Source organism: Plectropomus leopardus, chromosome 12 (assembly GCF_008729295.1).
Source record: "Plectropomus leopardus isolate mb chromosome 12, YSFRI_Pleo_2.0, whole genome shotgun sequence".
NCBI classification, from domain to species: Eukaryota; Metazoa; Chordata; class Actinopteri; order Perciformes; family Serranidae; genus Plectropomus; species Plectropomus leopardus.
The window spans coordinates 6,082,565-6,099,894 of NC_056474.1; positions in this window are offsets into that span (position 1 = coordinate 6,082,565).

Sequence of the window (17,330 nt, forward strand, 5' to 3'; positions counted from 1 at the left end):
CTCCTGCAAGACAATTTTCATAATAATGTTTGTGGAGTAAACAAAGCTTGTTTTGATTGTGTGTGCAAAGCTCATGCACATACCCCGTGGGAAAGGGGTTAGCTAATAAAGATAAAAGTATAGCTAAAGGAATACCAAAATATCAAGTAGAAGAATTGCTGCTGTGCAAGCCAATACTGCTACAGCAGGACGGATTAACCTTACCTAATATTAAAGCTATACATGGTAACTTTAAAAAAAAAAAAAAATCACGGATCAAGGATTGATCAATCAAGGATAATCTGTGAAAAAAATCATACTCCTCTGCCTACTCTATTGCCTTGTAGCGTTTCTAAAAGCCTTACTGCATATGATCAAAAACAACCAATACGAGCTGAGGGGTCTCTAACCCGGCTGTCAATCATGTCAGTCAGTCAATCATGATTCTGTAAATGCTGTGCCTATTTATCATTTCAAATCTAGTCAGAAACAGATTTTACAACTCAGCGGCCAGAGCAACTTTCTCAGTTTACAGCTAAACAGTACACTAAAATATATCACTGAAAGGTAGGCAATGCACTAACAGATTTTGATTCATAGTAGATGAGTGCTTCCTAGTTTGGCAGTTTGACTGTAGTTCAAAGCTGAAAACTCAGCGACCAGAGCAAGTTTTGCATTTTACAGCTAAGCGGTACACTAAAATATGTTTCTGAAAACATTTGAGGCATAGAATAGGAAATGTGGTGACAGAGTCGCTGCTGCGTAGTTTGACATATTGACTGCAGTTCACAAGCAGTGATTGGCATAATTGACAGATGTATTACAGACTCCTCGGTTCTGATTGGTTGTTTTTTAAGGGGTTCCGGTAGGTTCTAGCAAAGGCCATTAGAAGCACAACAAATGGGAGGAGGAACCAGATTTGTTTTTACAGACTATTTCTCTCATGTTCTCTGTGGGGATGTAGTGACAGCAAATATGACAAAAAACATCTTTATCAAGGCTGATGAATCAGTGCAGTTAGTTTTTCCTCAGTCCAACAAAAGCTTCTGCTAGCAACTTGATGTAATGCCAATTCAAAGCCTAAAAGGCCATTCTTTGTTATGGAACCAATTTACATTGTAGACACAGAAAAAATGTTCAAGGTTTTACAGCAAGGAAAGTTTTTCTTGGTAAAACTGTAGTCAAATATTTCTTTAGAAAATGCAGCAAAGGAAAATACAATAAAAGTCACACTCAACGCTGTTGAAGTTTTTTTTAATTCTTGCTTTTTGGACAACTTTGTGTATTTACGTTTTTTCTTATTTCAATATACAGTAGTGCCACTTCACTCCAGTTCCATAAAGAACCATTTCAAAAGGGCTTTACATCACCCCGTTAGGTTTTTCATCATATGCAAGCACAGACAGAAAGGCTCTGATGTAGGATCACAAAAGTGCAGAGTAGTGCTCCTCCTGAAATACTGGCTTTAGCTCTTCTGTGCTCCTTCAGTACATTTTTGAAGCTCCTCTTCATCTGAAGAGACGACAACACGGGCAGAAATGATTCAGGCTCGTGTGACGAAGATACGGGTCATCAGAGCCGGTCGTTTCCTGGTCAGAGCCGAGAGGAGCAGGTGTCACGAAGCCGTGTTTAATAGGATCTCCCCAAGCCTCTTAGACATATTCCATGACTCCAGAGCTGTGTCCCACTTTCTGGATGTTATTACCCCTCATATCTTTGCCCTGCTGGGTTTGTTACTACTGTATGTGATGAACTTGCTAGTCAGCTGCAGTAAACTCCCATATCTTCTGCTTCCTACTCGCTCTAATGGCACTGCAATTTTTATTACCGACGGGTAATGCTTTTAATAAGCATGTTGAAAAATATTTCACTGTAATGTTATGCATTGAAAGCAGAGAGGTCAGGTGTCTGCAGCAATAGAACAACAGCCTTTTCATACACTTATTTTGCTCTGTTTAACAGGGATTTATTCAGTAACCGCTTCATGTTTTAAATATATTTAATTAAAGGTCTAACATTTTTCAAGGCAAACACCTCCCACTCGCTCCTGCTGACCTGCTTTTCATCCTTCATTTTGAAATACAAGTGGCGAGAGAGACTGTACCTGACTGCCATACATAGAACAACAGCAAAAGATGGACATGCTGTTCCCAGGACGAGACCTTAAGAGACTCGCAAACATACACAAAGACACGTATGCCTGCCCAGCTCATGACCTGCTCAGACAGCCTGGCACACCGAAACGTCTGTCGATTGTATGGTCAGCTGCTCATTACAAAGCCTCTTGACAGCTTTCGTCTTTATTTAGTTCTGTCACCTAGCTGGCTGTGGGTCAGCTCTGGCTTGCAAAAGGGCTTATTTCCTTACTTAGGTTGGCGCAGCTTACATCCCTAGAGAGACAAAGGCCGTCGTGGACTCTCTGTCTTCATCACTCACCAGGCCGCCCCGCTGTGTCTGGGAGCTTTGGCTGCTTTGTTGGTGGTTGTGGTGGTGAGAAGATCAAGGATTGGCTGTGGTTAAAATTAGATTTAAAGAAGGCACTATGCATATTTCAGAGCACTTCACAGGGCTCGAGTGGACACTACAAAGCAATAAAATATCTTCAAATTCCACCAGCAGGAGTTGTCATCTGGTTCAGCACTGTTCTAATACATTAAAGAGATTTTTGAGAGATTTTAATGGAATAGTTTGCCTTGTCAAGGCATGCACTCATTGACTTTATTGACAAATGTTAAACGAAAACAGTTATACCATGCTTATATCTGTTGAGCTGGAGCCCAGAGCTGATTAGCCTACATTAGCATGAAAAGTGGAGGCGGGGGCAACAGCTAGCCCAGCTTTGTCCACAGGAAAAGAATAGGCCTACCAACTCCTCTGAAGTTCAGTAATTAATAGATTATTTATTTTATTTAATAGGTGGACCAACAGAAACATAAAAATGGCAATTTTTAGTCCAAAATAGCCACAATTACAAAAAAAAGATTATATCACAAATCATCAAATACATAAAAAAATAATTAAAATTAAAATACTGTTTTGAGAAAATATATTAACCTCAAATACATGATAAACAGCATCATTGTCACACAGGTGCAACTTGGTTTGGTCAGAACAAAAGGCCACTCTGAATATCCATCAGAGCTGTTGCCCATGAAAAGTGGATACAAAAACAAGTGTTAAGACAGAATTCATGTTGGGTGTATTTTTGGATGACAATAGTGCTGGGCATTCAACAGATGCCCTTTTAAAGAGCGGTTAATGAAAGTGCAATGGATTTCTAAAATCTCAAACTTTACAAGCAACTACTTGAACCAATAGACACAAATCAGTGCCTGATACACTAAACAACCCCCACCCCCCCCCCCCCCCCCACCCCCAAAAAACAAAAAAAAAAAAAAAAACGACACCACCCAACCCACCCCATTCCTCCCAACCTCCACCACCACAAACACGGAATGACCACCCTGTGGTTATATGCCTCCACAAAAAGACATATGTATGTATGGACACCCAAAATGCTTCCTATTTGAGAATAAAATGACATATTAAAAAGTGAAAAAAAAACCAAACAAAAACAAATACAAGCTCTTAAAGTATTTTTTTCTGTTGATCAAAATACATATTATAAAATACTCAAAAGAAATTAAATAGTTATTCAAATAAATTTAACTGAAATACTGTTTGTAGTTTAGACAAGTTGGTGGTTTCAGTCAATCTAAGTTCAACAAAGCTAAAGCTCATGAACACACAGACAGGAAAATGGCATCTAACCTCTAATAAGTCAAATTTGGGGCCAGAAAGTGAAGCATATTTCTCAAAATGTCAATTTTTATTTTATTTTTTAGAGATTTTTGTATTTTTAAGGATTCTTCAAAATTCACATCTACATCACTGAAAAATACATATTTGCTTAAAAATTGTTTTGTTGTTGAGATTTTTGTATTTTTGAGCATTTGTTAAAATTCACATCTATATGACTGAAAATGTCATTTTTGCTTAAAACGTATCTACCCATATTGTCTGGTATGTGAGAGCTGTGACATGCAGTAATGCTCAGGATGGACATATAGGATGAGTATATACAGTGGATATGTAACGTAATAGTTGCACAACCTGAGTAGCTCCATATGGCACTAAGTGTACTGTGGAAGTGCCTGACCCGTGCATTAACCCCTGCTCTGCCGCCACTGATGCGAGCAGGATAGATATTTTCAACGCAAACACAATTAAACCTGTGGGTTGAAACACATCACTAGAGGCGATGTGAGGGAGATGCAAGCATCTGTATCCTGACATGTTGTGCAGCTTCCTGCCTCCTCTCACATAATGCTGCACATTTGTCACCCCCGCTCCCGCCTACATGCTCTGCCGCTGATGTGCAGGGGAGTTCACGCTCTTTGGAGTGGCAGCCTCACTTTTATAGCAACAAGGTGGTGCGGGACAGACATGCTCACTGGCGGACGTATTCATTATTCAATAAACATTTTACATATCCGCGGTTATGAAAGCACAACTCTGTCTTGGTGTGATTATCTGTTGTGGCTGTGCGCTGCGGGCTATGGGGGGAGATAAACTGGGCATACCAATGATTAGTGGCTCCCAGGAAGGGCAATAATGATGTATTAAGTTGGATTTTATGGAAGGAGGTTGAATATTGTGTCAATTCTTTAAAAGTCCAAAAGTTTTAGCAGCTTGCAAATCAATGTTAGACTGAAGCGCTTATAATTTATTTACACTGTTGATTTGACCAGATGTGACCTTTTGTTTAGTGGTATCTTTGCTTTTTGTTATTACTGTATTGAGTACATTAAACCAAGAAGACTGAACATTTTAAATTTACTTTAACACAAACAGATCATTGCTTCTATAACTGCTTGTAGAGGATTACGTACTGCAACGTGCTGCTGTTGGAAATAGAATTAGCTTAGGCGTTACGTCAGGGATACTCAACTGGCTTTGCTGGAGGGACACTTTTGCAAAATGGTAAGCGACCAGCTGGACACATATTTCAAGGATTTAAATACATTTCTAGGATTTGGATACGTTTCTTGGATTTTAGGACATTTCTAGGATTTAAGTAAATATCTATGATTTTAGCATGTTACTAGGATTTTACAACATTTCTAGGATTTCAGGATGTTTTTTGTTTGATGTTTTTTCATAAACAAGCTCTATTTTGATACTGTTTTATACAATCTGGCACCGTATATATACAAAAAGTACAAAAACAATTCCCAGTGTGAATGACTTTATTTTTATTGTGAATTAGAAAATGAGTAAGGGGCCCAACCAGCACCCTATCAAAGGCCAGATTTGGCCCGCATGGGTTACGTTGAAGGCTGAGATTATGCATGTAGTGCTGAAGGTTAGGGGTTTAAGGATTGAAGATACAGCAGTCGACAGGTACACCTTACAGTACATTTTTTAAAGGGTGTGTGCTTTGGTGTTTATTTTTGTATGTGTGCATCTGTGTCTGTTTCTGCAACGCTGAGCTATATTGAAAAGATAATCTGTGTTTTTGTGCCATTCCTGCCAAAAACAGTAGACTGATAACCTGATTTGTCGGTAACCTTACACTTGGGGGACTCTGATGACAAATAACTTCCTGGGAGGCCTTGGCAGCTGCAGCCCATATATTACTGAAGGGTCACCTTGGCCCGGTCCCCATCTCATCACAAAATAGCGTTCAGTACCTTCTCACTGTGGACAAGGCCATACTTCATGCTGCCATATATCTTACCTGCTGGAGCATCTCTTGGTGTATCAGTATAAATAGTAGGAAACTGATAAACTCAGTGTGAATCCTTGCAGTGTTCTGCAAAAACAATAATATTTTCCACAGCGGTCCAGAGATAAAAACTGCCTGCTCTCTGTGTCACATGAAAGATTGGACTCTGGCCACACACACACATGCAGGGCAGGCATACACAAATGCATGGAGCCAGGCGTACAAACAGACATGAAAACAGACATGCAGAGCATCATCTAAGACAAGTATAATGACAGATTAAGTATTGATGTGTCACAGCACCATAGCCCGAGGTATGAAACTGTATCTGTCGTACGTTACAGTAACTACAAAAGACAGTAATCCAAATGTGGAACAGGCCTTGCAGCAATTGTAGGATGCAGCAACTTAAGACGTGCAATAAAAGTAAAAAAGTACAATAAAAAATAGTAGAGGGGGTTGATAAATGCTGGTTACCTAGCAACAAGCAGCTCAGAGAGAACTCAAACAATAGCTATAACCCGTGTTCTGCGGGCAAGTGTCATATCATTTGTCATGATTAAACAAAGGGAGGCAAGTCAAATTCAGAGACAAACAATCATGGCGGTGTTAATGGCTCGGCTGTGTCTGCCAAACCATCAGCGTAAGCTAAAAATGTGAGCTATTGTTCTGCGGGATCATTTCCAGATAGACAATAATCAAAAATTGTTACAAATGCTTACAGGTTTGTGGTGTTAGGTGTGTTTGTAAAAACGTAGCCCGTGGCAGAAGATGTCAGTTCCAGAGTGCGGATCTAATGAATAGATATTTTGTCTGATTAGTTCAACACTGATGAATATCGGTGTCTAGCTTTAGTGCTGCTGTGTGTCTGTGTGTCTGTGTGTGTGCGTGTGTGTGTGTGTGAGTGTGGTGTTGAGTAGGAGGAAAAGTTTGTGGACTTGAATGCCAATAAGAGTGTGAGCGTAAACAGTTTTTATGAGTAAACTTTGGTGTGTGTATGTGTGTGTGGGTAGAATCTGATAGGTGCTCCCTTTCTCCTCAGTGTTTCACCTCCGATCAATGCCCTCCCACAGGAGACCTCATGACTTCACTCACAAAGAGATTCTGTTACCTTTTCCCCCCTTGTCGAGGAAACGAGACCCTCCTCAAACCAAAGAGCTTTTTTTTCAGCCATTTTCCTTTTGGAAGGCCTCCATGTCATTATCTCGTCTTTTGTGTTGCTTATCTGGCTGGAAGCTCCTACTAATATTCACACAGAAGGAGAACAAACAAAAAACACTGGAAATAATAAATGATAAAAGGTGCACTTGTCTTCTTCTAACTGACTTCCATCCAAGCTGTTTGATTTTAGGCAAGGCTTAATTTAATTCTAAAATATGTGATGTTTTGTTTTACCAGTATGCAGCCTGGAGATGCTGCATACTATTGCGAAATGTTGATCGGCTTTGTCAAGTTGCAGTTGAATTGCCGTCCAATTTCATCACTTCAGTAAATGACATATTTGCATTAACATTGCCCTTCACTGCACATCAACGGCAACAAAGTGAAATAGCTTCACAAATGTGACGCTCCATCAAATTTGGCTTTAGGCGAGGGCGGTGGTGGCAATTTTGTGACCATTGAAAGAAGCTCAACAGCAGCTCTGACACAATAATTAACTGTATTTTTCTGATATGGGGCTAAACCCCTGTCCACCCCCAAACCATGTGCATAAAGTTATGATTAATACAATGTAATGCAAAAGATTTAAAGGATTTAGGGGCATCTATTGCCAGAAATGGAATATCTAAGTCATAACTATATTTTCATTAGTGTATAATAACCTGAAAATAAGATTTGTTGTTTACATTGCCTTTTAATGACCTTTTATATCTTTATACAGAGCAGGTTCTCTTTGCGTTGGCTGCTGTAGTTCTCCTACTTGCTTGGCACACGGAAGAAGTTTCATTTCCTAAACCTCAGTGACACTAAATTCTGCACACTAAACCCTAAAAAATGTAACCTACATACTTTTAATTTTTAAACTTGCATATCAGAATGCTATAGTTATAGCTGTGGTAATATTTTGCTCTTTCCATAATCAACACACTGAGCAGGGTTTCCCACACATTCATTTATTTGTGGCTGCTTGCCACGATTAAAACATTTGCCACCACATATTGATTTCATATTTTTGAAGCTGGACCGTTCAACTTGAACTTCTACAGCAGTCATGAGGGCACAAAAAATTCATAAAGGACAACATCAGAAATAAATGAATAAATAAAATTAAAGAAATTCCCGAGCTCATGTGAACACAAAGATGGTCCTACCACACTGAACCAGATTGCAAACAGCACAGTAAATGCATTGTCAAGTCAAACAAAGTGCTGCGCAGAAGCAATAGATAAAATACATAGTAATAAATAATTCAAGATGAGATAAATAAATAACTAGGTAAATAAGTAAGTAATAGGCAAAGTATACAATCTAAAATCTATCTCACACACATACAACTGGGATAAAAGAAGCTCTGGCACACCTTGTTTTTGCTCTAGGCAGGTTCATTAGAACCAGTGTTGGAGCGTTTGGTTATTCATTGCATCTTTCAGAGCGAAGAGCGTACTCTGGGCATAAATGAAGCCGCAGAGCATTGAAAATTAAGTGAAAGTTAAGTTTCAGCAGGTCTAAAAGTTTGCATTCACTCCTTTTGAAGCAGCTGCTCCTCTTATCTATCGATCTGATCTGATCTGATCAGCTCTGTCCACTCCGCGACTCAAACTCCACAAACTGCTGCTGAGGAAAAAAAGAAGCTCTGCCTGTGCTGCATTCACAGACCCACAAAAAAAGTCTCAATTTAGAGCAGGTTCACCCCCGTCGTCATCCATTGCCACAATTAAATTCAAATTCTGAGGAAAACACTGCTGTGAAATAGAATTAGCTGTGTGACTTCACAGTTCCAAGGACCATTAGAGGTAAATTACAGTATATTGAGACATCGGTTTTGTTTTTGTAGCTTTTCCTATTGTTTTATCACTGATGGGATGCTTTACTAATGAAAATATTCGCTGAGATCTGTGAACAAAAAGCAAAAAGACAATTGGACAAGTTGTAAACACACCAACAGTTTAAGTAGACCATCTTAACCACTTTATTTGGAGGTAAAACTGATACTGAGTGCAGCTAAAATGTTTTGTTTTTTCCACTGCACATGAAAAAAAGCTGGAATCATCCTTTAAAAGTGGCATCATATAATTGGTATCTGCATGAGTCTGTACACCAGCCTCGAAATTATCTCTATAGCTTAATCAACCAGCTACTGTGTATATTTACAGGCGTAAACACCATGTTGTATCAGCACTCTGGAGAATGTAAACTGCTTTCTTATAGGCGATATACCCAGTGACGAAAAAGGTAAACTTTTCGACATTTTGGGAAATTTTAGTCTCATCTGTTATTTCCGGTGTGTTAGTGTTTAAAACTACAGTGACTACAGTATATGTAACTCTAGTGCCGATCAGTATGCAAAACAAAATAAAAAAATGAAAATAACTGTGGAAGAACAGGATAGTTTGGGAGAATGTTTTTGAGACAGAATGGAGTTGCAGGTTGCAGGCCTTTGTTTCACCCCTTCGGGGAAAGTATTCAAGCTGACTCCAAAAACTACGGTTCAACAAGTTTGTGCTTACGGTGGCATTTTTCGGGACGCCTCAAAGTGGCTGCCGACTCATGCAGAAGGAGCAGGTTGACAGAATGATGATTCCCAGCCTCTCAGTGCTTAGCAAATACAGATGGTACAGTGTGTAAATGGAGGCTTGAGGATGGAGACACAGAGGAAGAGAGAGGGGGAGAGATGCAATGAGACGTGTTCATCCAAATTGAGACAGTGAGCAGAGCCGAATGAAAACAGAGTGTGTCGGAATTAAAGGGGAAGATAATGGGACCGAAAGAGGGAAAGAGATGAAGAGCGGCAATCGAGGTGGAGTGAGAGAGAACACGGGGAAGATACAGTGAATGGGCCGAGAGTGGGCTGAGCTGAGAGAAAGAGCTGTTTACCAGAGAGAGGAAGGCAGCGAACGAGAAAGAGACTGCAATAGAAGAGAGATAATCGACGTGGGTGAGAGGGAATGAGAGAGGGGGCGGTCGAGAGTGAAACAGACAGTGACAGAGTGCACAACGGGTAGAGAATAAGATAAAGGTAAGCGGGGGGCGGAGGTTGTGAGGGAGAGATTTTCAACAAATGGGCGACAGTTGTAGAGAAAGAAAAAAAGAGAGGAGAGTTCCCAGCTTTCGTCCTGGACGCAGTCCTTGAGCCAACCACAGGGCAGCCAGGACGGATGCGACCCTGGTTGGGGCTGTGGAGGGCATCGGGCAGGACGAGCACTTGCAATGGGGACATTAACAAAGCGTGAAATTAAAGCTGCCATGCTGCAGGGACCCTGGGCCCTGCCTTAACCCGCCATCATCATCACCCCTCCGAGGCCTGCTCGGAGGCTTGAGGGAGGCGGTGGCGGTGGGGCATTGACGGGGTGCTGAGGGGTAATAGAGCCTGCTGTATTACCGTAATGATGTGTGGAGAAAGGACAGAGGAGGGAGATTATAAAAGGAGGCTCTAATCACTCCTGCGTGACAGCATGGCTCTATCTGGTTACCACAGGCGGTAACGCTGCCTCACACAGGTGGAGTGCTCACAGAGCGACAGCGCTTCTGAGTTTTGTGTGTGTGAATTAAGTAAATGCTGACAAGGCACGAGCGTGTATGTGTGTGCAGGCGTGTTTTCCCAATTTGGACAACTGTGCACCTTGTCACTTACTGCATTACACCTGCATGTCTGTTTTCCCAAGTGGAGCTCGGCTGACAGGATGAGGTGACATCCTCGTAAACACACTAGTCAGCATTTCGATTTATAGCTGACACCCTGACGTGAAATGGCAGTGGACATAACCACAGGTTTCCACTGCAGTTGTCAGTTAGGTTTCTATTTTTTCTATTTCTTTTTTAGTTTTTCTGATGAGCCTGAACTGAATGAGAGTCACCTCTCTGCAGTCTCTCTGCAGGATACAGCTTTGCTGCTATATACTGCATTTTCACCTTCACCTGTTGTTGGACAAGACATCATAACATCTGTTAGTCACCAAATTTGCACTGAAATAATGAGTCTATCAACCATTTTGTCTGTAGAGAATTATCTGAGTAATTTCTTCAAGGCCAGTGTTTTTCATGTTTCAGAGACAACCTCTGAGACTGAGAGATGAAGCCAAAGTAGAAGTGCCAAAAACTGTAGTTCATCAACCAGCCACTTGAGGCTGGCTCCAAAACAAAGTAACCTTCCATTGATCCCCATGTTAAAATGCCCAACTTTACAGCAGAAATAAACAGTCTGGTGCAAAAAACAGTTTAGATCTCTGTAACTTATTTTAACTTTCATGACAAATGCACGGGGTTAATTCTGTACAACACACCTGTTTACATTCTATTAAGGCCCCAAATGACTCATATTTAATGGCAGGTTGCATGAGTGAGGCATCACTACAGGTCTGTGAGTCAGATCCGCCCCTTTCTCCCCCACAGCTCCAGCCTGTCATTGGATTATGGTGCCTTGTGGCTTCAAAAAAACCAACATGATGCCAGACAAAATTCCGGACTTGGCTTCAAAGTCCATAAGCCATTCAGTAATGTCATAATAGCTACTTCCTCTATTAAATAGTCTATGATTTTACACCACTTACAACGAGTCACAGGTACTTTTCATTGTAGCTTTTTTCAAGTAATAATAGTGTAATAGAAAAAAATGATAATGTATTTTTCGTACCATTCTTGGCTCCCGTTGGCCTCTATTTATTTACGTCAGGTACAGCATGACAATCATACAGCATTAGCACTAGCATCAAAAAGCAATTGACTGACCATCGAATTGGCTTTAATTTTCCTTACTTATATTCCCTTTACATACGAAAATAGATATGTCAATCCCTCATACCTGCCTGCATCATATGTTAGCATAGATACAGCTATTGGATGGCACAAGAGGGCAGAGTCAAAAGTTCCTGACAGCAACAAATGAGGCGGCGGTGGAAGAAGCCATAATAATGTACCTTTTAACAGAAGCAGCCGCGCAGACAGCGGTAGTACGTGGGGTCATTAAATACAGCGTGACATGTAGTTGGATAATTCTTTTCACTATCAATTTGTTCCATCCTGCCATTTTTAAAATGTCTTCGCCGTGTCCTGTGGTTGAATCTTTCTTGAACTACGCTACACTGCCCCAGAGATTTCTGGTAGTACTGCTCTATCTGTGTTCCTGTACGTATCTAACATATGGCATGAATGAGCCATTACTCTATTAATCAGTCAGCACTTTCAACAGACTGCTAATGGATTTGCATAGTACGCTGCAAAAAAGAATAGAAACCATAGTGTATGGGATTTGCAGAGGAACCCACTCTCCCAAACACACTGATATGTTTTCCTTGGTTATTGATCAAGCAAAAAAGCTGAATATTCACTGATTCCAATTTCTCACATTCAGATTTGCTGCTTTTTCTGTTTTGTAACACCCTTGAATATCTTTGTTTTTTTTTTGATAAAACAAGCAATTTTCACCTTGGGCTCTGGGAAAGGCACTTTTCACAGTTTTCTTACATTGTATAGGCTTCACAATTAATCAGGAGATGAAGCAAAGATTAGAATTTTTTTATTTTTTATTTTATGTTGATGCAAATTACCACTCTCTTTCCAAAAATGTGAAAAAGAGCAGAACATTATTTCCTCAGGTGATAATTAGATGTTTTCAAGCTTTTTGGATCGCTACATAGACTGGTGTAGCAATTTCAGTTCTCTTTAAAACACAGCAGAGAACAACAAAACAGGTGTTTTATTCTATGCAAACCACCAAATGCTATTTGTTGTGATGCACTGTTGAATTGTGTCTTTTGTCTTTCTGTCTTCACTTGCCGCAAGAAAATGAATGAATGAATTTCCCCCAGATCTCAGTTAATTTCCGTCTTTAAAACCTCCTCTGAATCTAAAATCCCCATCCTTAGTCCTCTGCTTTCCCCCGTGCTCTGTTAGGAGAAGGGAAGGGCTGGAAGACGGCGTTAAATTTTGTCCGTGTACATGTCACTGTCAGGGGAGCGCTGGAGCTCTGCAGCAGTGGCGGCCAGTTAATAACCCTGGTGTGAGGTCTAGTGACGGGGCATCATCAGCCGGCTCTGTGCTGCTGTCAGGAGCCATTTACCCCAAGCAGCTCCTCGCCTAATGGAACATCTGAGTCAATAAAAACAATCATCACTGCCAATCCTACTGAAAGCAAGGAAATTATTTTAGGTGGTCACGGAAAACATGGCTGAGGTGTTTGAATCTATCTGTCCAGGGAGCGGCTTGATGTGCACTTAGCCAGTCAACTGATTACACTCTTCTGTCTTTGTCTTGTGTGAATACATTGATGATCGCAGCAGGGTTTGTCTTCAGCGGTGCAAAGGCGACCGCAGCCTCTCAGTGAACCGGCCATTGTTTGAGCATGCAGATACTGCAGTTTGATCTCTCTTGGTGGGCTCGGGCACTTGTTTGGTGGGAAACAGAAATCTATGTCTGGCTGTGTTGGATCGGGTACAGACTTTATCAACAACCATGTTTTTACTCCCACCATGGCTTAATGAACCGCTCTCAGCATCCACTCAATATCTCCTCAGTGAGGACCTCCATTGTGCCTCCGAAAGGTCAATAGCTGGACAGTGTGTCTTTGAGAGGCTTTCTGCCTTACTCTAAGACTCTTAATGGTGTTCAATGGAGAGACCCACACAACATTCCCAGGGGGCCATTCCCAGATATCCGCCCGTGATACCTAATCCGGGCCCATTAGCTCTCCTTCCAGCCATGAAAGAGCGCGGCTCCCTTGCATCTCAGGAATTAAAAATTAACCAGCTAATATCCATTTGTCTGATGGGATGCTCTGCGCGGTTGAAACAGCAGATTCCCCCAGCGATGGTCTGTGAGGGATGACTTGTGGAACCCAATCTGCTGCAGGGAAAATGCTGACAGAGATGGCAGGAAGAAACAGAGGGATAATGCCTGTCCGTCACATCCATCACGACCGACTCACGTCTGTAACAGCTGGCTACCGCGAGATGACCCCCTCTATAAAACTAGCTTCTATTCCTTAGCTGTCATGCTGCACACATTACTCTGCGCTGTATCCTGTGCAACACCACATCATGACCTTGCTGTTATTGTCCTTACATGTGCAGTATATTCAGTGAGGTAGAGCAGGAGCCATGCATGACACACACTGTGCAAGGCGTTGCGTGTTCTGTCATGTCCTGCAGTATATATTTAACATTTTGTGAATAATTAGTGCGTCATCACACAGGATGGCATGTTTGTTGTGCTCGGAAGTGCTGCACTGCAAAAGGGGAATACTGTATATAGTGTCACTGTTTTCCTTTCCTGCAAAAGCAGAGTTCAACACTCAGCAAAACACTCCACATTGCAGAATATATAAAACAATTTGTGCTGTGTCGCCTCCTATTCCTTCTCAGATCCTTGTGCTCAAGGGCCTCGCCAACCTGCTGGCTACCATGCATCTCTCCTCTATTGCTGAGTGGCTAACTACTCTAACCACACTGTGAAAAAAAACAACAAAAAAAAAAAAACAAAGATGAGGAGGACAGGCTTGTTTCTCTGCCCCCATCCCTCTGCAGGAATTTTCTGCCTTTGATTTCTTCTTTTTTCAATAACCAAGGGCTCTTTTCACTGTTGCCAGCTCAATGAGAGCTCATGTGTCCTTCATCCAATTCCAACCCACCACTCTCTTTCTCTCTCTCCCTCTTGCCACCACTGTCTCTTCCTCTTCGTTTCTCTGCATTCCCCCTTTCAAATATAGCTTCTGTGAAAATGCTGCTGTGTTTCTTGTGGCTCCAGTCTTTGAAGGAGCAGAGTATTTCAGATAATTCATGTCTCTCTCTCTCTCTCTCTCTCACTCTCTCAGGGCTTAAGAGGTGTGCTTGTGATGCGGGGAAACGCGTTTTAGTTGATCACGTCCTATTATCTACAATTGGACCCTTAAAGGGAATTTTCTTAAATCTTTGCATGATAAATCAGTACTATAGATATCAGACATGAATAGCTTGTTAAGAAAGAGAGGAGACAAACTCTAAGCTGCCTTGTCAAGACAAAACCTAATCTCCTCCACTGATAATGAACAGATTGATTTTTTACTCAGCGATTGTCATAGCTTTCATATTCAAAAGTCTTATTATTGATGTTATTATCTATATTATTGGCAATTACTCTAAAGAATACAAATGTAACCCCACTGTGTCACTGCTAGGAGATTGTTTTAACTGTTTTTCTGCTTTTTGCGTTGAGAGATATGCCTATTTGTAGTTAATCAAAGATGAAGAAAATACGTGCCAACATAGACGAAATATATTAAATCTGTTAAGAAACATAAAAATTTAACAGCATTTAATCACTGAATATTCCTGGTAGATTTCTACATTCTATTTTTTTATGTTAATCTAACTACAGTAAATTCTTTCTGCTTATTTATGTGTCATCGTTGCTGCATCTCACACATGCATTTTAAGCCTGAAATTAAGACTGGAAAAACATTATAATGACCACTTATCACACTACTCACACTGCTCAGTGCTGACTGTGACTTTATTCTCACAAAGAAACACTTTCCTTTCAAGAAATGCGGCAAGGTGCTGCAGCAGTAGCTCCACAAGGACCTGCTGGAAATTGTGCCTTCATTGTGTCCAGCCGCTGAGGTAGAAACCGCAATCATCAACATGTTTGACTGCGTGTTGCTTAATGATACAAAGAGCTCTGTGTGTTCTCATCATTAACTTCCATTAACTGTTTTCCTGCCTCATTGAATCCTGCGTTAATTGTGCAACAGTTATAAGATGAAAGCATCCTGCTCTGGAGTCGGTGTAAGGTCCCCTGATCATTATTTATCAACCCTTTTTTCTTCGTTTTGTTGTTTTAACACACCTTTCTATAAGATATAATTAACAAAATATAGATTATGTGTAGCATTATAACAGTAAATGGCACAGTGATCCATATTTCACATTTTGTTAATGAAAGAAAGCTTGATAGTGAGGTTTCTTATTGGGGAACCATTTTTTCTGTGAACGAAATGAGTTAGTACATGTTATGATAAAAAACGTTACTTTAATTGCAAGTGAGCTGACAAAAATAGGTTAAGACTTTTACAGCACGCATGATGTGTCTTTGAATTAATTGATTAAAATAAAATGGGAACATCTCATGTTTTTTAATGATATGATGGGCTGTAACACACTAACAACCCCAATCAGCCTCATGATTAAACTATTTCTGGTAAAAAAAAAAAAAAAAAAAAAGGCGAAAAATAAATCCAGGAATTAGCAGATTCTAACTTGATTTAATAACACTGATGTACCACTAACCAAAATCAAGATCAAACAGAGATGATATGATTTTAAAAGGGCTGAGAAACTCTTATCTTTGAACTGAAATTAACGAAAATCCACTTATCTTAAAATTATAAATGAGGCAAAAGGGACTTGTAAACTATTCTGGAAAAATATCAAACATCTTACAGCAGATGCGGGCAAAGGGGAGAATAATCGAGGGCAGCAATTGTACCAACTCTGTTTCTTTCAGGAGACTGTGCGGGAAAAATATTTCAAGTTGTCTGAAAATAACATCAAATTCTAATATCAGTCTTTGTTTTCTAACTGATGAAGGACATGCGAACAAAATTAATTCCTTGAAAAACTCGACACCAATGATGCTCGTCACTTTGACAGAAAACACACTGCAGTTCCTCCCTTCAGAAATAAGGACACATTTCCTATTACATAGAAACAAGTGGCTGTCATTCCTGCCAATGAATGTGTAGACTACTCTGGGGCCAGTATTTATAAACCAATAAGCCAATAATGGTGTATTGTGTTAATAAAATTGTCACCGAACAGCTGACAACACATCTTAATAATAGTCATTCACATCAAAATTATATGCCGTTGACTTCAGAGTGAACCACTGCCACTGATTATTAAGTTAATTAAATTCAGCGTTGTTGTTTGAGATGTGCATCCTAGATATGTGTAAACCATATTCTAGGTATATTCTGTAGACCATATTCTTAAGCAGTTTGATGTATACAATTTGCCTCAGGTGTTGGTACTGAGGGATTTCATTTTTATCTCATGCAACACTGTCACAGGGTGGAATAATCAATGTATGCTGATGACATGCTGATGCTAAATCTGTTAATTATCGAACACTGGGACATTTTTTCACCAAAAAATATAACACTAACACTTATTTTCAGGGGTGAAAAGGTTGACAGTCTGATCACAAAGTTGGATTCAACTTTCGCTTTAAATGTAAAAAAATCCCAAATTCATTCTGTAGCGACAATGGTTAATAGCACTGTATGCTAGAGAGTAAAATGTCAGCAATACATTTACTTTATGGTTAAGTTAACTTAACATTTTAACAAATAAATACAATTTTTTAAAAAGAATTAATGATTTTTGTATATCCAATATGTCATTACTCTGTTTTAAGATGGTATTACATTTGGTGAGGAGTGCATTATGACTTGTTTCGGACTTGAAATATAAAGTTTAGGACTTTGGACTTA